General features: G+C 45.2%; 1 pseudogene across 1 annotated transcript; it reads right to left on the reverse strand.

Moving 5' to 3' along the window:
• Window positions 1–12,975: 12,975 nt before the first annotated feature.
• Window positions 12,976–20,268, reverse strand: LOC309640316 (frataxin, mitochondrial pseudogene; annotated as a pseudogene). Its single transcript has 3 exons — window positions 20,165–20,268; window positions 13,626–14,228; window positions 12,976–13,248 (listed from the first exon to the last, which is right to left on the reverse strand). The product of its transcript is annotated as a frataxin, mitochondrial pseudogene (transcript).
• Window positions 20,269–22,755: the final 2,487 nt, after the last annotated feature.

A 22,755-nucleotide genomic window follows, 5' to 3' on the forward strand; every position in this document is an offset into this window, starting at 1 on the left:
TTATATTCCTGCGTTTAGAGCTCCCAAAACTACCCGGGAATATTCCATCTCAGAACAATTTCCACTGAATTTTTGTAAAGATTTGTTTTCTCTAGATCTCTGCCCTCCCCCACCCTGAACACACATTCACATTGATTTCAGTTTGGCAGGAACTCGATACCTGCATTTTGGAATGATGAATGAACTATAAAACTTATTTTTTGACCAAAGTCTAAAATAAAGGCAAAATTATCTAAAAGTATCTCTTTTGCACCATGAAAATTATCTGAAAGTGTCTCTTTTTCACCATGAACTAAAGCACAGACACTTGAATTCATCTGTGTTGTTTTCTGTTCTAAATGGCACTGTTCCATTGATTAAAAGAAAAAATATTCTTTAAACTTTATTGACATCATTTTTTTCTTTCTTTCACCAATATTCAAATTATGAAATGCAATATATCTAAAAGAGTGATTGTTAAATAAGTTAAGAATTGGGGACACAAGAGATATTTAGGGATCATTAAAATCATTCATTGTTAAGACACCAGTAGGGTGTCCCCATCAGAAGAAGAATACCATCAAGTCACCACCATTGTCTGTTCCCTTTATGTATGTGAAATTGTCATTATGTTCAATCTGAATATATGTCTATGGGGGGAGAACTGACCAAGATTCTCTTTACAGCTCTTTACTGAAATCCTTGGGCTGATCATTCAAATGGCCCTCCATGGTCCTAAATATTCATGTTGAAACCAGCACCAACACGGAGCGTGATGTAGGTTGTAACTCTGTGTCTGTGTGCATCCTTCCCCGTGGACTTCTCCCGTTTGCCATATGAAAACTAAGGGATGTGTCCACGGGAGATGAGAAGCTGGCCCATAGCAGGCAGCTCCAGATTTCCACACGGAATCCACTATTTAATGTAGGTGTTCTTAATGGCTGCTTAATTAGTAAACTCAGACAATCATGCTCGACTCTGGGGTCCCTCAGTGAGAATCCCATTGTAGCAGTAAAGTTGCATCTGGCTTGCTACTGCCTGCGCGGCACCCTGTCTCCTTCCCAGCTTTGGGTTATTGGGTCTTAGTGAGGGTTTTTATCTGTTTATTAGTGTGCTTTTCAATCTCAAACTCCCCACATCTATTTCAGGTTTGTTTTTCCCCCAACCTTCCCCAGGCATTCAAGTCCAAGAGCCCTCGCCCTTGCCCTTGCCCAGGCCACTGCTCTTCTGCAGATCCCCCCCCACCCAGGTCATCTATCATTCACACCGACTTCGACACGAGCTCTGACACACTCGGTAGGTAGTCAAGGAGCTGGGGAAGCAGCACAGCTGCTCTGCTGTCTTCAGGGACTCACACTTCACCTGCTCCAAGTGCACCGTTGTCACCGGCTTAAAAGGCCAGACAGCTAGAATGTCCGGATAAACTCTTATCTGCTCACGACCAGCATGGCCTAAAGCCAGCAACAAATCCCATGTGTTTTCAGGAGAGGTCGCAAGGATTTCTAGGATTTGGCTCTTCCAACAGCTTAGAAAATTCTTTCACCTTCTCTTTATGTTTTAGAATTGGAAAAAAAATCTCACTTCAACAATAGAGAGAGAATGTAACTCACACCTAGAACCTGAAATACACCACATGTAGTGTCATTTACAAATCAGTTACCCTACAAGGCAAACATTTGCTCTGAGTTATGTTGATGTTGAGGGCTTACCTGCTCCACAGACTGGTAAACTAGTCACCATTAAATGAAGCAAGACTCCTACTTGCATCCCTTTGCTAAAAGCATTGGTACCTTTTTTGAAGTCTAAAGCATGACGGCAGGAAGGCCTAATGTGATGTTTGATCTCTGTTTCATTTGAAAGACTACTCTGCCACACCACAAAACCTTCTAGGTGTTCAGTGTTAGATTTTCCTGGGCCTCACTTGAGTGCTGACCTTCTGACGTTTCATGAGGTCTTAAAAACCTTTTCCTTGCCTAAAATATAGAGAGGAAATGTGCTCTGTGTCTCTCCTCCACCTCCGTTCACATCTGCTGCTTTACTCATTTCCTTAATTTGATTATATTGCTTTTGCCCTTTTTTTTGCTGGTGAATGCTGAGTGACAATTCCAGAATGTTGGCCGTGGTGTCCAAATCTCTCAGCCCTTATAACCATCCTATGCAAACGCGTGATTTCCTCCCGTGGGTCTGCGGTGTACGGACCTTGCGTTTCAACAGCTCATTCAACCAGATGGAATTCCCATGTCCTGCAGCAGGAAGTGTCTGCTACGCCCGTTACCGATGGCAGCCCAGATAAACCAGAGTCATAGCCTTTTTTCTTCTTTGTGTCTGAGCTGGAGGGCAAACTTCGGGATTTGATACAAATTGCTTAAAATGTCAGTCTTGAAATCATGATGAAGCATCAAAGATTCCCCACCACAAATATGTGAAACCTCCCTTACCAGTGATGACCAGGTTTTAGGAAGGCTGCCCTCATTCTGTGCAGGTACTTTCTTGGGTGCTTTGTATGAGCAAGGTCTGTGTTCTCGTTTCTCCCCATTCTGCAGCTAAGGAAACTGAGGCAGAAGAGTTTAACCAACCCATAGTCTGGTGCAAAAGTTTACACTTTTAAAGGCCTCATCAGCCGGTCAAACATCACTAAGCTTTGTGCAAAATACACGTTCTTCCAGCTCCCTCCTACAGGCTGAAAATTTAGCAACGTTTTATTACTGCATTTCTCTAATCATCGTGAGTTTCAACTGTGAGTTGAAAGCTCATGACAACCTGACTGTGGACTGAATTTCCACTCGATTTAGGAACACTGAACAATGATTGCATTTCCACTTCCTAGACTCTATTTTGTTTTAACCCATTTAGGTGGACTGTGTAATTAGACAATAAACTAGATTTCTTTGAAGACGCCATTCATTGGCAATTTTGATCCAATTAAGAATATACACTAAATTAAGAATGAAATCAGAGTTGAAAGTTCTTCAAAATAAATGAATATTGGGGAAAAACAAGTAGCCTTTAAATAGTCAAAGACTGTAAATAGTTTTTTTTAAATCTAAATACCCATCCACAATAACATCTGTTAAATTGAGGCCAATACGGTTGACCATTCTCCTGGGTCTTTGTGAAGAACAGTCAATAAAAATGTATTACGTAGAATTCTTCATATAGTTTTATCCCTTTGCACAACATCTCCAAATTCTTAAGCTGCTAATAATGTTCCAAAAATAAACCTTCCATCAGTTCAAGCTAGCACCTTTGTCTGAGAAAAAAAATAATAAATGCATTGCCGACAAGCAGTTAAAAAATCAAAACTACAGCAAGCTCAGGAAGCATCTCTATAGGGAGTCTTTGCAAATGGTAACATAAGTCCCCATGCAAATCCACTTCTGTCAGCTATGTCACAGATGCCAAAAAAAGCAGGCACAATAAATATAGAGTATATAGATATAAAACAGCAATGATGTCACACTGGGAGATTTATAAGCTTCTCCTTGCTTAAAATGTGGACAAGACAAAAGCCTTTAAACAATTCTATCTTCTTACAGGGTCATGGGACATCACAAAAGCAAATAATGTTTGTTTGTGCTGGTGATGGGTTAAAAAAAAAAAATCTTTTTTCAAAAAAGCAACCACAGTTTGTGTTATCTGTAACATGGTATTCAAAGACTGAGTTTTCAAAAGAGAAAAGTGGATATCAGAGTTGCCATCTGGCAGATTCCGCATCGAAGTCACCCCAGAATCCTGTGTGTTTGTCACATTACATCACTCGGCATCTGGGGTGCCATTCTCTGGATCCTGCCTCTGAACTTGGACCCAGAGATGTGGCGATGGCCTTCCTGAGCCTTGGGGCATCTATCTCTCTGTCTCTGGTACCATGTCTCCTAATCACCAACTACCAGCATCCTTCTCCCCAGCCCCTCTCCAACCACCTCCCCAGGTCCAGCGAACACTCATTCCCTTGGTTGTGCTGAGCCTCCGCTCAGCAACCTGCTGTCCACGGCAGGGTCTCTGTGCCACCCCGTCTTGGACGTCCCATGCAGCGGGCACGCCGACCGCCCTCAGATCCCTCCTATTTTTGGAGACACATCCCGCAGCCTTGTCTCCAGGGGAGGGAGTGAAAGAAACGCTGGCCCCTCATGAACATCTATTGAAACTGATGGATCTAATGCCTGGCATCTGCCAAGCTGTCATTCAAGCCAGGGGGGATTTGGACGGAGACAAGGCAAGCATTGTAAAAAAAAGACTTTGTGATCTAGTTTATGGAGCTTGCCTTGAACTCCTAGGTACAGTGAGGGCAGGAAACCTTGTTTTCTGCAAAAACCACTTCGTGTCGATGGGAGAATGCACTCTATAAGGAACGAGTGAATATTTTCCCTTGATTTGTGCCTGAAACATGAAGAGTGAGGGGAAAATATCCCAGCTGTCTACTGCATTGTGTGAACATATACATGCATTTAAATTACTTATATCATTACTTACAGATGTAATTGTGAAATATGTTCTTCTTGCATTCAAAATGAGGGACTGAACAGATGGTGAACGCTCACTTTAAAGCAATATGTCCATTAAAATAACCCGTACTGTTGGTGTTTAGTGTGACAATAGCAGTGAGTTCATTATGGCAGGATCTTTCTGCAATTGCTTGCACGGGGAGGGAGAGCGGTCGGGGGACGCCCAGCCTCCTGGGTGGTGGCCATCCCATCCCGAGACAGGACCCCTTCCCCACCGCCCGGCCACCAGCCGTGGGTTTTCAGAGTCAAACTCCAGTTGTTTTGCTTAGTCTTTTGCTTCCAAATAGGAAAGTCAATAAACAGCTGACTTTTCCCAATGCCTTGCTTCTGGGTTATTTTTTTCTCCGCTCTCCAGATGTTCTGAAATGTGTAGCTCCAGATGCATCACCTCCAACAGGGTAATCCCACCCGCTTCGCGAGTCCTTTTCTCTCCTAATGAGCCGGGGTCAGGTGTGTGGGCTAACGGTGCATCCGAGAGGTCATCTCTCTTCTTGGGGCTCAGCAAGGACCACCAGGAAGCCAGGTAGCGGACGGAGGGGCTGGGGAGTTAACTAACTTAGTTGTGGGTGGACGGACCCCACCCTGACAAAATGCTGCCTCTCATCTGCTCTCATGCACTACTCATTACATGAGTATTCTTTTCAAGAAAGGAAAAGACATACCCTCAAGCCCTCCCACCCACCCCACCACGATTTCCATTTTGGCAACAATGCCAGTGGCTCAAATGCTCTGGAAATCCATTCATAAACAAGACAGAAAAACACTAAATTTTCTCTGAAAGCCCAGACTAGGGAAGACAGTGGGAGAATTTTATGGTGCAACCTTGGATAGAGCCGCTGAATATACTGAGTCAGTCTCTCCACTGTTAAAAGAAGAAATATTGGCTATTGTACCTCCCTCCTGGGCAGGTGATGATCACATGCGTTTCCTGTGCAGGGGCTGAGCTGCAAACTTCACACCAGCAACACACAGAGAAGCCGAGAGTGGAAAGCTTGCCGAGGAGGGGAGAAGCGTATGGCCTGGGATCGTGTCGTGTGGATCTTAGAGGTGAACTGAGGCGGTTTCAGCAGTAACAGCAACTGGCCCGTGGAAGGTGGGCGTGAAGACAGAATGGCCAGGGAAGGGTGGGGCTTATGAGCCAGTTTTGCTGGGAATACGGAAGGAGGGGGACATGATGGAGAATCCTGGGGACAGAGGGAGCAGAGTGGGGGAGAAGCTGTGTTACTGTCCTCACACCAGAGGCTCCGGAAGGTGATGAGTGACTTTCCTTCGCAGGGGAGCAGGGATTTGCGCCCAAATCTCTCTGATTCAAGCATCCATGTGCTTTTCACCGCATCACACTACTTCCTCATGGCTGCAGCAGGAAACTAGAGAAGGGAGAGAGAAAGAATGGGGTCAGTTTTCGTGGAGGACAGAGGACAATAGACAGATCCCTTTGAGGGCCAATCTTGTGTGTCAGTTGGGATAAAAGAGGTAGAGATGGGGGAGCGGCCGGTGGGATTTGGTCATTCGTGGTCCTCATCTGCAGCTCTTTGCCAGCATCATCTGTGAAGGATGCTCGCGGACAGACACCCACTGAGTCAGAACTTGCCGTGCGTCCTGCTTTCTGAAAAGTATCACAGACGATTCTATCGTGGGTGGGAGGGGCTCGTGGGCAGGAAGGCCGGGGTCTGAGTCCTGCGCAGGAATACATGCCTGATGCCCGTCTCAGCCACCCCTCAACTGGGAGACCACTGGCCGCCCAGCTAACACCACAGAGCGTCCCCCCAGCCTGCCCAGTCCAGGGCCGCCTCATCCCCACGCCTTCTCTAGCTCTAGACTCGGCACTGGTCCGAGAGCCTGCATGCATTTTCACACCCACGTGTTCTTGCTGAGTCTCTCCTCCCAGAGTCCCCCCAGGTGAGCCATCTCTCATCCTCCAAGGCCACGCTTCCAAGTCACAGCCTCTCTTCACCACCTTACACCACTCACCACTGTAGCAACGATCGCTCCATCGTTCCCTCATTTGCTGCGGCAGCAAAGCCGTATTTAATGTTCGCTGCGCACGGCCACCCCTGCAGGGCGTGCACAGAGTGCCGATGCCTGGTCGAGCTCCTCGCACTGCTAACGCACCAGGCGGGTGCTTCCTCAGCACCCCGGGTGAGACTGAGGCACGGGCTCCAAGGACCAGACGCCAGGAGCACCGCAGAGCTGCGCTCAGCACAGCCTCCCACGGGCCCGGCCCTGGGTCTCACTCTGCGGAATTCCAGCCCCTGGAAGACGGTGGCGAGGACTCCTTCACCTTTAAGATCCAGAGCCCTGCCGGTGCCGTACCGACACATAGTAGGGGCTGGGGAACGTTTGGTGAATAAATAATAAGTAAGATTGGCACAGATGGTCCGGTGTTAAGTACCAGAGGCAAAGGGGAAATAAAAGAAATAAGCTGGTAACACCTGCCAAGATAAATAAATGAAAGGAAGTCACCGGGGGCCGTAAAAGGAGAGGAAACAGTGAGACAGAGATTCTGAGATGTGAGGAGAAAATAGAGACTGCAGACTGAAAAAAAAAAGAATTAAACAAAAGCAGCATGGCGGTGGCCGAGCACGGGGCGTCGTCATGAAATAGCAGGTGAGATTCAAGGAGGCTCAACTGTAAAAGAAGTGATTTTATCTGACGTCCTCAAAGGGACAAAGCAAGGAACAGGGACAACTGAAAAAGCACAGGCAAAACCAACTAATGGCAGGTCTGAGAGGCTGAATTTTGTCCCCCTGCCAAATCCATATCTAGAAGCCCTAACTTTCAGGACCTCAGGATGTGCGTTTGGAGAGACGGTCTTGAAAGAGGTAATCAAGGTCAAATGAGGTCATACAGGTGGGCCCTAATCCAGTCTGAATATGTTCTTATAAGAAGAGGAGATTAGGGCGTGGACGCACAGAGAGGAGCGACCATGTGGCGACACGGGGGAAGACAACTGTCTGCAACCCTAGGGGAGGGACCGCAGAAGAAACTACCCACCGACACCTCGATCTTGGCCTCCTGGCCTCCAGAAATGTGAGGAAACACGTTTCTGTCGTTCAAGCCGCCCAGTCTGTGGTGCTTTGTTACAGCAGCTCCGGGAAACTAAAGCAGCAGGTGAGGCCAGAAAAGGAAGTGGATGTGTCCATGGAAACGGAAGCTTTGCATCAAAGGGAGTGGGCTGACCATGGGGGCATCTGAGGGACAGACAGGCAGGTGGGACGAGCTGGCCAGAACCCTCTCCCCTGGCAGGTGGCCCCGTCCCATGGCCGACGTGTGCAGCCCTTTCCAGGTCCGTCCACTTCCCTCCACGCAGGGGCCATCACACCTGCTAGAGACTCAACAGCACTTACTGACCCCTCTCCAAGGGCCAGGGAAATAAGGACCCTCTTTAGGCTCCCAGGCAAATGAACAGGCAGAAACAGGAGAGTCAGATGAGGGTTGGCTGCCCAGCTAGGGAGGTGGGACGGTGCACTGCTGATGTCTGGTTGCATTTTGAGGGATAAGTGGGAATCTGAGAAGAAAGGGAGTGGCATTCCAGGTAAAGGAGGTGAGAACCAGGGAACCCCAGACCATCGTGAGGGACGGGAGACCCACTGAGCCCTGTTTGCTCATGGGGCACGCACTCTAGCAAGGGGGGTCTGGTGTTCCGGAAGTGGGTGGGGTCATGAGTTTGCCTCTTACCCTGTGGGTACCTCTGATTGTTCTGTGCTACTTCCCTCATGTATGACTTGTACATACACTTTCCTTGACCAGGACACACTTCTACTCTCTGATGGTGAACTCCTACCCATCCCTCTAAGTCCCCATCCAGCTCAGCCGTTACCTCCTTCTTCCATCCTGTGCCCCACAGCCTGTTGAGGACAACTCCATTACAGCATTTGTCACTGTGGGCTGTGCTTGCCTATGTGTACAGCCTGCCTTCTCTGCTGTATCTGTGCCCTCCATAATCCCTGGTTCAAGAGATGTTTTCAGAGGGGCTGAGCAAGTGAGTGGATGAACAAAGAATGCAGTGGGTACACAGGTAGCTAAGAATAAAGGGGGGACCAGTAGACAGGGAACATGTTACAGTCTCTCCATAGGCGGCAAGCCTTTCCTTTATCGGAGGAAAGGTTTGCAGCCTGAGGTTTCTTATTCCGCCTACCTGTGGTTGAGGTTATACAGCTAGTTAGCAGAAGATGACTTAACCAGCCCGCGGGCTCTTAGCTCGTAACCTTTTCCTCTCCATCTCTAGGGCTGCAGGTGGAAAGAAGCAACTGCATACAGAGATAAAGAGTTGGGACTCTAGTGAGAGAGGGAGGAAAGCAGTCAATGGCATTGACAGGATTTATGTGCCAGAAGGGAGAGTCAAGATGTGCAAGGTGGGAGAGACACCCTTTCTGTTTACATGATGCTAACAGCTGAAATTAATTTTTCAGAAGCCAGAAAAATTGGCAGAGGCATTTGGAAGGTGAACAGATTCTAGTTCAAAAAATAAGAAATAAAAAATGATTCAATAAGAAGAATGATGAAGAGGGGGAGACGTCCCCCCATTTCAGATGTCAGCATCATGGGGTTTATTACAAAGGGAGCAAAGAAAAACCGTCTGAGAGATCAGGGGAAAAGAAGTCTTAGAATGACAAATCATGTGTGGAGTATTTTATGCAAAATTAATATATAACAGTTTATTTATGATGAGAATGAAATCACAATGATATGTACATTGTGTGGATAACTTTATGGAAAACTCAAAAAATAATAAGATAATGGACATGGAAACATCATGTAAAGAGGCCACTGAGGTGGAGGAATCGTAAGCTCAATTATGTCTCCCTTTTGATATACAAGCCTATTTCTAATGTGTGCTTTTGCCCGTATTGTGAACTCTGGAAGACAAGAAAGGGTTTCCTCATGCCAGCTTCCGAGTGTCTGGCATTGTACCAGGCACTGGAGAACAACATGAAATGAACTGAGGCACAAATACAACGACTTTCATATTAAAATATCATTTAATAGTGTTGACCTGGGAGGAATGTAAGATTATCTTTACAAATCAGGTGCATTTAGGCAGATGAAAGACAGCACAATAAGCCCACTGTGGTCCGATTCGGCAAATAGTCTAGAGGCACTGAAGCTGACTCAGTGAGAACAAGGCACTTCTTTGGAGAAGAAAGAAAATTCTCGAAGAATAACCTAATTTTTGTTTGCCACTTACCTGTGACCATAGCTACATGCCTTAAACTCTATTGACAAATAGATATGCTTTATATAGATACCCATGGAATTCTCTCTAACTGTAAATGTAATACATCTTGTTAAATAAGAAAACCAGAAAATTACAAACAATACAGTTTAAAAACCTGTAATTTCACTGACTGCACATAATTACTTTTAACGTTTCGGTATGTTTTCTTCTAGTCCTTATTCCACATACCAATTTTTGGTTTTCTTCATGAAATTAGTGTAACACTGGACATAGTTTTTATTCTGCTTTTACTAATAATTTTTTTAACATCTTTATTGGGGTATAATTGCTTTACAATGGTGTGTTCGTTTCTGCTTTATAACAAAGTGAATCAGTTATACATATACATATATCCCCATATCCCCTCCCTCTTGCATCTCCCTCCCACCCTCCCTATCCCACCCCTCTAGGTGGTCACGAAGCACCGACCTGACCTCCCTGTGCTATGCAGCTGCTTCCCACTAGCTATCTATTTTACATTTGGTAGTGTATATATGTCCATGCCATTCTCTTACTTCATCGCAGCTTACCCTTCCCCCTCCCCGTGTCCTCAAGTCCATTCTCTACATCTGCATCTTTATTCTTGTCCTGCCCTTAGGTTCTTCAGAACCAATTTTTTTTTTTTTTAGATTCCATATATATGTGTTAGCATACGGTATTTATTTTTCACCTTCTGACTTACTTCACTCTGTATGACAGACTCTAGGTCCATCCACCTCACTACAAATAGCTCAATTTCGTTTCTTTTTATGGCTGAGTAATATTCCATTGCATATATGTGCCACATCTTCTTTATGCATTCCTCGGTTGATGGACACTTAGGTTGCTTCCATTTATTCTGCTTTTAAAACGTTATTTCATTTTGAGCATTATTAAACATCATTTGAAAACACTCTCCTAATTCTGTGTCACACTCCTTCTCATGGATGCACTGGTTAGTCAACAGATGGTTAGTAAGCGTTCATTATGTGCCAGGCCCTCAGCTCAGCCCTAGAGCTACAGCTGGGAGCAAGGAGATGCAGAAGGATGGAGAGAGAAGGAAATGCAGCATTAGAAACACAGATACATGTGTGCCATGGCGGCAGCCGTTTGGTTTATCTGTTGTTTCTGACATTGTAACCAACCATCAGGGGCCTGCGTGGCAGGCGTCAGGGTCTGAACTTGGACTGAGATTCAGGTGGGCAAGCCTACTGACCAGGTGGACAAGGGCCCCAGAGCAGTTTGCTGGAGGAGATCGGGGTGGAGGATGAGAGGGAGGAAGGGGTTTTCCCTGTTACATTTCTGGGAATGGAGTCCATGGGGCTGGGAAGGATGCCTGTCTGCCTGACCCCATGAACTTGACCTTGACCTCCAATAAGAGAAAGGCAGTGGTCAAAAGAGAAAACTGTTTCCAGGAGGGCTTCCAGGAGATACCAGACACAGAGGGGCCACCAGAGACAGATGCCACTGTGCCCCTCAGGGTCAGAGCTGGAAGCCCACGGAGACCGTAAGCCTGGTGTGGATGACGCATCAGCAGGTGAAGCCCAAGAGTGGCGAGCAGAGCTCCAGACGCCCCTTGAGCACAGGAGACGGCGCAGGCTTTATGGTCTCCATGGTAACTGTAACTGTGGCTCTTACTCGGTCTTGTGCAGGTTTTCTGGGGTCTTTAAGGAACAGTTGCTGGTGGAAGGTGCTTTCCACAGGGCTGGAAGTTGTATGTCAGCAGATGGAACAGAGAGTTACTCCTGATGGGGCGGCCAGGAGACCTGAAGGAAGTGGGTACCTGAGAAGGGGGATTACCGGATCCACAGGGGTGCACTTTATCAGGGTTCTGACCACACAAGCAAGCGAGATCTGCAGGTGAGCAGCGGCGACCTGCCCCTCGCAGCAACGTGGGGCAGTGCCCATCCCCCCGGCAAGTGCGCTGAGAACTTATAACATCTTATCTTTGCCAATTTGATGAGTTTAAATGGCATGTCCTATTAATTTTCATTTTTGTATACTAAAAAGGTGGATTTTTTTACATATTGATAAATTTCTATTTTCTTCCTCAGTTAAATATGTTTATGTCTCTTTAAAAAAAAAAAGGAAAAATCACGTTTTCTCTGTGGACTGCTATCTACAGAGTTAGGATGTTAACTCTTTTTTTTTTTGACTTATAAACAGAAATTTATCGCCCATAGTTCTGGAGACTGGGAAGTCCAAGATCAAGGCCCCGGCAGACTGGTTGTCTGGTGAGGGCCTGCTTCCTGGTTCATAGACAGCCGTCTTCACGCTGTGTCCTCACATGGTGAAAGGGATGAGGGAGCTCTCCGGGGTCTCTCTTCTCAGGGCACTAATCACATTTATGAGGGCTGTGATTGGGGGTGAGGACCAACACCTTAACGTTCAGCCTACAGCCCAGGCTTAGCCCAGTAACGGCACAATAAAGGATGATTATTCGAACATGAATTCAACTGAAATTCAAGTAGAGCAAAACCCAAAACCATATCCTTACTCTATAGCTTAAAAAAAACTGTTCACTGTCGTCTCCTCTACTGCAGGGAATTAAAGCGGTCCTGTTAAGTTGCCTGACAGGAACACTAAATGTCTAAATTGGGAATCGACTATATTCTATCTAGGTTAACCCTCTCTGTTAACAGGGGAAAACAGAGGTCTAGGGAGTTGGAGAAACTTGCCCAGAGACAGACAACGACTTTTGGACTGGGCCAAGTGTAAGACCGGCGTTCCTTTCATTAACACCAGCGTCGTTTCATTTACGTGGCCTTTCACAATCTACCAAGCACTTCCTCAGCTCCATGACCTCATTTATTGTACTAGATCCAGGAGCATACAGAGTTGGCTTTTGGGAGATTTTTTGCATTCTCAGACCAGTGTTGCAATAGCTTATTCTATACTGACCCTTAAATTTAAAAAATATATATGTACGCACACATGTAAATGCACATATGGAAGACACGGCACCACATCCCCCTGTGTCACCCCATGCGGGCCACACCCTGGCAGTCACAAAGCACAAAGGGAAAATGGTCTTCGGTTTGAGAATTCCCGAGTTGCCACTGATGCTTCAATACCAAAGGGCTTAGAAGTGTTTACACTTTCAAGGGGAGTAGGAACGTTTTAGGTTTCCCTTTAATGAGTCTCATTTTGAGACAGGATGGCAAGGTTGGCCAGACGCTCTTCATGCAGTTTTTGTAGTAAGTCTTTCAAAGAATGAATGGTGAAGCCAATTCGTTTCTCCTCCTGGAATTTGTCCTTCTTCTTCTTTTTCTTTGTTGTGAGGTTATATATAAAGGTATGGGCAATCACGTGAGAGGGGAAATCAGACAATAAATCCAAAGAAAGCTAAAGAAGTTAAAAATCTGAACTCAGGGGCAGGGCGGGAGGCGACACGGTCTTTTCACAGAGCCGTTACACACCACGCAACTGTCTTCAAAAGCATGAATGGAAAAAGCTAGCCATTCAGCTGCAGAACAAAGCTGGTGTCTTTGTTTAATGTCTTTAGCATTAGGCTGGGCAGCAAGTGTCTTTTCCAGGGTAGGCCAGAGAAGATAAGTCCAGTTTGGGTTTCTGTGGGGGTTTTTTGGGTTTTTTTTAAGATTTAACTTTATTTATTTTTGGCTGTGTTGGGTCTTCATTGCTGCGCGTGTGCTTTCTCTAGTTGCATCAAACAGGGGCTACTCTTCGTTGCGGTGTGCGGACTTCTCATTGTGGTGGCTTCCCTTGTTGTAGAGCACGGGCTCTAGGCGCTTCAGTAGCTGTGGCTCACGGGCTTCAGTAGTTGTGGCTCGCGGGCTCTAGAACGCAGGCTCAGTAGTTATGCGCATGGGCTTAGTTGCTCCGTGGCATGTGGGATCTTCCTGGACCAGGGCTCGAACCCGTGTCCCTTGCATTGGCAGGCGGATTCTTAACCACTGTGCCACCGGGGAAGCCCCCATTTCGGATTTTAAGGCTTGAGTCAGCTCTGTGGCCAGCAGCTCGTGGAGGGACACGCCATCGTGGGAGGACACCCACTTTCTCCCAGGCCAGTTGTAACACTTGGGACCACTGGATGGTGAAGATAACCGATTTGCTTGTTTGGGGTTTGCTTGTTGATCACTTAGGTTCCTCGATCTCCACCCAGTTTAATTGCTAAAACACCACTCCCAAAGGAGACATCATAGTCTTCAAATGTGTAAGGTTTGTCTGCAAGGTGTTCAAAAAACTCTGCTAAGGAGTCCAGCGTCTCCTCGGCCAGTCTTTCGTAGGTGGTATCGTCCAGAGGGCCAGCGTCACCCAAAATTCCCATTGTCCTCAAATTCATCCAACAGACACTCTGCTTTTTGACATTCAGGATCTGGTTGAGGCAGCAGAAGTTCAGACTGGGCTGGCTGCGTGCGCGGGCCGCGGCAGTCCCGGCGTGCAGGTCCCAGCAGCCGTACAGCGGGGGTCCTTCACTGGCCACGGGGCCCCGGTGTGGGCCTGGGCAGAGCCGGGGGACGCCGAGCAAGCGGGGCAAGAGGCTGGCAGCCACGGGGCGTCCGAGCGTCCACGTGCTCAGGACGTTAACTCTTTAGTTTCATGTTTGTTGCAGATCTTGTCTTCATTTGTCATCTGCATTTAGTTTGGATTATGATTTTTGATGTAAAAAAAACTTAACCTTTATACAGTCAAATTTATCAGTCATTTTGTTTGATTGTAGCCTTTAATTGTATGATAGCAAGTCCTGCCCTATCTTGGAACCAGTTAAAGAGTTAATATATATAGTTTTATATTTTTATGGTTTCCTTTTTTACTTTAATCCTTAATTTATCAGAATTTTTTTCAAGCATGGCTTGTGGGGGGGGCGGGGAATGTGACTTTGTTTCCCCTGAATTGCAAATATTTCCAACCGTGTTTGTTGGATAACATCCCCTTCCTCTTCTTTTATAATGCATTCTTTATTATATTTTTGATCTTCGTTTAAACTTCTTTCACTTTTTTAATCTGTTTACCAAAAAATATTTCTACTGTAGTGTTAATGTTTGATTTATGGAGGACTTCAAATAACAGGAATATCTATTCTTTTTCTTCCTGCTGCACTTTTGAATTATTCCACAAAGTTCCAAAAATAATCCTGCTGGTATCTGGTACATTCCATAGCATTTCGTTGACTCTCCAAAGATCTCTGAGAAGTAGATTTTATAACTTCCCCTTCATAGCTGGAGAAACTTAAAGTCAGAAAAATAAAGAAACATGCCAAAGTTCCTAATAAATGTTAGCAGACCAATCTGGGAAACAGAATTTCTACACCGTTCTGTCTGATGGAAAATCTTCCATCCTCTAAGTCTCAGAGATGTTCCAGGATTTTGATGATCATATTTAGACAGAAATCCTTCAATGATTCCTCTGAAAATAGTTTTGTTGTTAAGGGTCAATGAAAAGTATGACCAAAAGAGACAGGAAAGGGTGAGAAGGAAAGAAGTGATTTGAATTTGCCTTGTCTTCATCCTCACGACATCTGCCCTTGACCCCGTGAGCGTCCAGCTCCTGAGATGGTTCGCAGGTGTCTGAGACTCTAAACACAGCCACCTCCCCCAGAAGCAAACTGCTCTCTCTTCTTTTCCACTTAAACACCCCAGGACCACAGGAGCAGTTATTGTGAATCAACATAGCTTCTGTTGGCCCCAGTATAATGTGTATTGATTGTTTATCAACTCTGGGAGAGCAAAGAATTTATAGTACTTTCAAGAGTAACTACCAAAACCACAGTAGCAGGTAAAATGGTGAGTTCATTTGTCACCTGAAATTGAGATGGAAGTGTCTAGCTTAGGGACAGTGCTCTGTGTATCCCAAATATGATTTTCTTGTAGGAAAAAAAAAAAACCTCAATAACTTCTATAGTTTTACAGTTTTGAAAAATTTGCAATTTTCAAAAAAAAAACACAACATGGTTTCAATTGAGTTAAAAGAAAATACAGCTGATGCTGGAATCATGGCAAGGGCTGAATTTCCTCACCTTAAATTAGTTAATTCTGTACTAACAGCCCAACCTTATCAAAGAAAACAGAGGTTAAATCTTTAACAGAAATGTTGCTCTCATATTGGAAGTTAATGGCTAACGGTGAAATTTATTTTATTAGTATTTCAAGATTTCTAGCACTGAAAGGCTATAACAATATGAATAGAAAAGCACATCCATGTAGATTTTCTTCTACATGAATGCTTTTGTTCTCAAAATTGTAAAAGAAATTCCTGTCACTGGAGAATTTGATTCTGCATCTTCTTTTATAGATGGTGCTATCATTCATTCTGTAAATTCTAGCCACTGAAACTCCAGTTCATCGTTCTACCAAATACAATTGTCACATAAGCCTAAAGGATTTTTTTTTTCCTTTTAAGGAGGAACTATTTTATTCCCAAGTAACCAAATACACTTAGAGTATCTAATAGAAATAAATGGTGCATTTTCTCTCAACCCTTAAAATGCTTTCAATTAAAAAACTTTTCCAGAGAGAGAGGAAAATTGCCAATGCTGAGATTTATGCACTAATTGTATTCATTTTGAAATGTGATAGATATTAGGTATTGTGGCAGATTGTGAGATAATATTCATCTCTCTTGTAAAACATATATTCCCATGAGGTAGATGGGAAGTATTAGGTGTTTCGGCCAGAATAAAGTGTATTCCATTTCCAGGAGGCTTTTCTCATCAGGACTTTTGTGCAGACCCTGAAAATGAGTATCTGTGTCCTTTAGTGTTTGTGACCTGCTCACGTGATAATTCTGGGGATTATCACCTTCGTTCCGTGACTGGGGCGAGGACACGTCTCCACGTCATTGGGCTCCTACTTGGAATGTCCCACAGCACAGAATTAGGTATTCAGCTTCACCCCCCCAAAACAAGGAATGTTCAAAAGTCCTCCCACTTGCCTGCTGGGATGTCTAAACCGATTTCTGATGTGGATAGGACTTGTGCTACCATACAAATCCATTGCTTTTCTAGGAAAATTTTAAAAATCTCAGCGTTGATTCCCAAATGCTAAAGTTCGTCATGAATCGTCACTTTTTAAAAGTGAACGTTTGGGGAAAATGAGACAGTGGTCATGTTTCCAAGGAGGGTCCAGGATTTGCTTTTATGTCTCAGCGCATCTCAGAATGAATGTCCCTCATGTCACTCATCCTGTTAGCAGGTCACTGTGGTCCTGAAAGAGAGGACAGGGATGGAATTGGGGCAACCCTCTGCGTTGTGAGGGGAGGGACACACATGCAGCCCGTCACCCCCCTAAGTGGCCCCGGTTTCATCCTGAATGTGTTGGCACGGCCTTGGGGGAGCTTCTTCCTCTGTAGTCATGGCACCTGGGTGCACCGTCTTTGCCCCGGGGCTGCCAAAACCAGACCTGAGCCCCCATCCATCACCAGGTAATTCTGAGAAAGGAAAGCACCTAAGGACATGTGAGTGTGTGACTCACTTTTAACCAGGGCAGGAAGGGCTGCGGGCAAACGATGGCACTCCTGTAGCTTCTCCCTCTAAGTCTTCCAGTAGAAAAGAACCATCAGTACAGTAGCCAGGACATGGAAGCAACCTAAATGTCCATCTGCAGATGAATGGATAAAGAAGATGTGGTCCATATATACAATGGAATATTACTCAGCCATAAAAAAAATGAAATGATGCCATCTGCAGCAACATGGATGGACCTAGAGATTATCACCCTAAATGAAGTAAGTCAGACAGAGAAAGACAAATGTCATATGATATCACTTATATGTGGAATTTAAAATATGATACAAATGAACTTACTTATAAAAAGAAACAGATTCACAGACATAGAAAGCAAACTTATGGGAGTTCCCTGCTGGTCTAGTTGTTAGGATTCGGTGCTTTAACTGCCATGGGCTGGGTTCAATCCCTGGTCGGGGAACTGGGATCCCACAGGCAGTGCAGCATGGCCAAAAAGAAAAAGAAAAGAAAAAGAAAACAAACTTGTGGTTACCAAAGGGGAAAGTGTGGGTAGGAATAAGTTAGGGGTTTGGTATTAACAGATACACACTACTACATATAAAATAGATAAACAGCCAAGTCCTACCCCATAGCACTATATTCAATATCTTGTAATAACCTATAATGGAAAAGAATCTGAAAAAGAATAAGTATATATAGAATCACTTTGCCGTATACCTTAAACATTGTAAATCAACTATACTTCAATAAAAATAAAATAGAATAGAATAAAATTAAATTAAGTTAAATTAAATTTAATTTAATTAAAAAAAAAACCATCAGGCAAGGAGTTTTTAGAACTCAGGTACGAACTGTGTCCACACCTGTGAAGTGATGTGCCCTTTGTTTCGAGAAATTGAATCAATTCGGGGATTCATTAGAACAACAGTGGAGGTCATGATTGTGGCTTTGTGCCTGACCTGTCAGCAGGGTCCCCCAGACCCATGCCTGTGGGCACAGCCCTGGTTGTAGGTTGGACTGAAAGCAACAGGTCTGTCACGGGTTGTGACCCTAGGGATCTAGTGTTGCTACCCTATTATGGCGACAATCATGAGCACATCAGTGTCATTCCTTATAAAGAATTGATTCTCTGCTGGGAAAATATATACTCAGATCTCTTTCTGGATCCCCGGCCGTATATCTTTCCACATCCCCTAAAACACCTATTTTGTTCTTCATCCTGTTTGTAATTCAAACTCCAATATCAAACCCACCAGCAAATCCTACGGGCTTCACAGCTGAACCATTTTTCAAATCTGCTCATTGGCCCTCAGCCTCCATTCTCTGCGCTTCCCTCAGTCATGGAACAGGGAACTTTTCTGGGCACGTGACAATTACATCTCCCAACCTGCCTTGCAGCCGGCCGTGGCCACCTCAATGTAAGCAGATGTAGTATGAACCCCCGGGCTCCCAGTTCTGTGATGACGACAGTGGGTCAAACTGGACCACCCTCACCCGGTAGCCACTTCTGCCACCACCCAGAACACACCCCAGCTGCCACTTGTCTACAAACGAACAATCAAACAAATGTCTGTTGGCACTTCCCACACCTTTGTCCTCTCAGAGGAGGAACCACCCTTTCTCCTGTTCAGGCTAACCCTTCGCTGTGCTCCTGATTCTATACACTCTTTAACCATCTTAAATGTTGTGCCATGAATTATTTCTTGGACTCTTCATTTTTTCCTCCCTACTGCCTGTTTTCTTAAAGCCTTTGAACCTGGGACATTTGGCCATTCTTTAAAACCCTCCCTCTGCCTCGTCATCTTCGCTCAGATCCATCTTAACCCTTCCCTTCACAGAACCAAGCGACTTGGAATCCTTCCCCATCGACTATTCATTGTTATTTTTTTGGAAAATAATACCATTTATTGTTTTCCTTTTTCTAAATACAAAAATAATACACATTCACTGCAGAATATTTGGAAGATCTAGGCAAGCGTACAGAAGGAAATAAAAATCGCATGTAATCCTACAACTTGGCAATAACTCATCATTCATATGTGCATTTTTTTCATATGTGCACTTAAAAAAAATAAAACTAGGATCACATTTTTCTATTCTGTAGTTTCTCCTTAATGGTAAATCATGAACCTCTTCCCATGTCAAAAACATGATTTTTAAATGGCCTCTTGGTATCCCACTTTCTGGACATGCCAAAAGGTACGTGGTCATATCCTCACTGGTGCTCAGTCCAGGGGTTTAGATTTTCTTGTTCTGTGAGAGCTTCTTGGATTACCAACTCTCATGTACGTTCTTTACTGATGTGGGATTAACACAGATTTCAAAACACTGCACCAAGTGACACGCACATACTTGGAGGCTCTTGAAGCATAACTGCTGAATTGTTTTCAAAAGATGGTTGAATCAACATGTACTACAAAGAGCAGTGTGGGAGAGGATCCGTGTCCCCCTATTCTTGCTAATTCATAGCCAACCCAATGAGCAAAAATGTTTGCATTTTAGTTTGAGGTCAACTATGTTATTGCATTTGCATTTGCCATTGGTGCGTCTCCCTTTATGAAAACAGTCTGTCCTGTTGTGTTTTCTCACCTTCCATCTAAACTGTCTCTAGTGTCATTATTTGCTCATTAAAAGAAAAAACTCTTTATGCATTATTACTATTAATTCTAGTTTGTTAGGAATACCTTTGCCAGCTTCTCATTTGTTTTTCCATTTCTTGTTTATGGAAGTGAGTTTTAAAAATGTGGATGGAATCAAAGCTATCAATATTTTTTCTCCTTCTTTTGGCCTTCCCCTTCCCCCAGTCGTTCCCCTAACCCCCTGCACTCAATCTTCTCTCCCTACACGTTGCTAGACTCTTCTCCAAGCCAACAGCAACTGGCAACCCCAACTGTGCCCCCTAAAAAGCATCTTTGCTGCTCTTTGCCTGTTGCCTGGCGGAGGAATTGTGCTCTCTTGGATCTCCCCCTGCATCTCAGATCGTATTTTTAAAAGTTTATTTATATATGTGTTTGTTTGTTTTTAATAGATAATAGAGAGGTTTTAGGTTCTCTGCAAAATTACGAGAAAGGCGCAGAGATTTCCCATGCCCCCCTGCCCCCCACGCAGGCACAGCCTTCACTATCAATGTCATTATCAACGTCGAGGGAGCCGCACTGAGGCGTCATGGTCAGATCGTCTTTGTCTGCCTTCTCTGTCTCTGCCCTTGCCTCTCACACCGGTGTCCCCGGGGTCTGGTCTTGGTTGTCTTCTCTCCCCATCCTGCCGCCTCTCTCAGGGCACATGCCCCTCCCAGGAGTGATGCGCTGGTGCTTTCAGCACCACACCTTCAGTTCAGCCCCTCTCTTGGCCTCCACACCTGTACAGTCAGCTGCTCACTGTGTCCCTTCAGAAAGTCATCCCAAAGCCATCTTGACACACCCTATTTCCCTTCCTCATTCTCTTCTTTGGTGCAAATCCCTGTCTTCGGCTCTGTTCCCTAAACTGGAAATGCTGGAGTCTTCCTTCACATCCCACATGTAATCACTGAGCATATCCGGCTGATGTTTCTTGTAATTTCTTGGACCATACTCCCCTCCCCTCCCACCACGCTGCCATAATTCAGACCTGTTTTTACCTTAACTTTGCAATAATCAGATCAATTTCACAGTTAAGAGTTCAGGGTATCTAGCAAACAGATACGTCATTTGTAGAACAGAAGTGATCTGAGCCCTTGTATGGTTGCTTTGAGGATTAAATAAGATGAAAGAGGTAAAGTACTTAGCGTGGTTCCTGGTAGGTAGGAAGGGTCCAGTAGATGTCAGCTCTTATAATTAATTATCACACAGCTTCTGAGTCACACATCCACAAGGCCGATTGCCACACTGCTGTCATAATTCTCTTCCTAAAATGCAAACCAGATCCCTGTCTCCCTGAATATGTCAGTGGTAAAGGCTAAACACCTTAATATAACACAAGACTGTCCATGAGGAGCCCTGCTTACACCTCTGGCCCTGTGTCTCCTGATCTACACCCCATGTTTCAGCCTTGCTGAATGTAAGTGTCAGCTACTGCCTTAATAATGTCACGTAACAACCATCCCCATGTGCCTGGGTCTGCAGGATGAGTCTGAATTGGCTCCAGTGGGTTAAAATGGGCTTAGTTGGCATGTGGGCTGCAGACTGTAGTTTGGGTTTAAATCCGCTCCATTTGTGTGTGTTCTGGGGCCCAGACTGAAGGCACAGTCACCGCTTGGTGCCTGCTCCTTTCATGGCTGATATTTATTGACCAGAGCAAGTCACAGGACCAAACCCAGCATCCATGATGTGGGGAAGTACACTGTGTCCGCAATGCGGGAGGGAAGGGGGGGGATGGTTGCCAACAGTAACCCAGCCTGTAGCACTGTGTTGCTGCCCCCCACCTCCCCAGGAGCCCTGCTGCTTTACACTCCTTGCCTTTGCCATTCAGCTCTTTTGTGAGATGGCCTCACCGTGCCCCCCTCAACTTTCTTCCACTTAACCAACGTGCATCTGCCTTGTAGGGCTCAGCTCAGCTGTCACCTCCTCAAGAAAGCCTTTCCATCTGCCCCCGTAGATCTGGCCTCGGTCTCCTCTGGACGCTCCTATTCACCTGAGCATCGCAGATTTGTGGTCGAGGTTTGTCTCCTCCCTTCTGTGCCTGACATCAGATCCTTAGACATTATTGCTGTGGCTGAATGGTGAATAGCTGAAGTCAGTCTAATAAACCCCTCTCTCATTCAACCCGTGTGTTGCTGGCTCCTGTCAAGTCATCCCTTTTCTCTAATAAAAATGTCTGAAAATAAAGAACACCAGTAGGTACTGCAAACCAGATATTCTTCTGGATACTGGTATTGTGCACTGGATATTCTCAGGTAACATCTGGTCATGTCTAGTTACTTAAAGAGGGACCCTGGATTGTGCCGGCCAGGCCAAAGTTTACATAGGAAGCAATTTTCTAGTTGACAATTTCAAACCTGGGTACAAAGGATAAATGCTGCTCATGCTTATGGGGTCACAGGTAATCAGCCAGGTGGGTGAAGCACTCTGTGCTGCGTGCCCATGGGGGTGCGTGCACCCCCAAGAGCATGCTCTGTTCCTTTACAACTAAACTCAAAGCTCTTCCCAAGAGCCCCTGGGTCTGCTGGCCTTTCCCCTGATGCTCTGTGTGGGAACCTCACCAAACCCAGGAGAGAGCAAGGTCTCATCCACTGGCAGACATTGTCTCATAGAAACTCATGCTGGACTAGACTTAAAACATGAGCCAGTCTCGGGCTTCCCTGGTGGCACAGTGGTTGAGAATCTGCCTGCCAATGCAGGGGACACGGGTTCGAGCCCTGGTCTGGGAAGATCCCACATGCCGTGGAGCAACTAGGCCCGTGAGCCACAACTGTTGAGCCTGCGCGTCTGGAGCCTGTGCTCCGCAACAAGAGAGGCCGCGATAGTGAGAGGCCCGTGCACCGCGATGAAGAGTGGCCCCCACTTGCCGCAACTAGAGAAAGAAATGAAGACCCAACACAGTCATAAATAAATAAATAAAAAACAAACAAAAAAAACCATGAGGCAGTCTCAGTAGAAATATTTTGAAACCAAAATAAATAAAAAAGAAAAAGTGGAAAAGAGTCAAACAGGCAATTATTTGTAATAGAAAAAACTATT

Source organism: Balaenoptera physalus (genome assembly GCF_965194825.1).
Source record: "Balaenoptera physalus genome assembly, chromosome: 12".
NCBI lineage: Eukaryota > Metazoa > Chordata > Mammalia > Artiodactyla > Balaenopteridae > Balaenoptera > Balaenoptera physalus.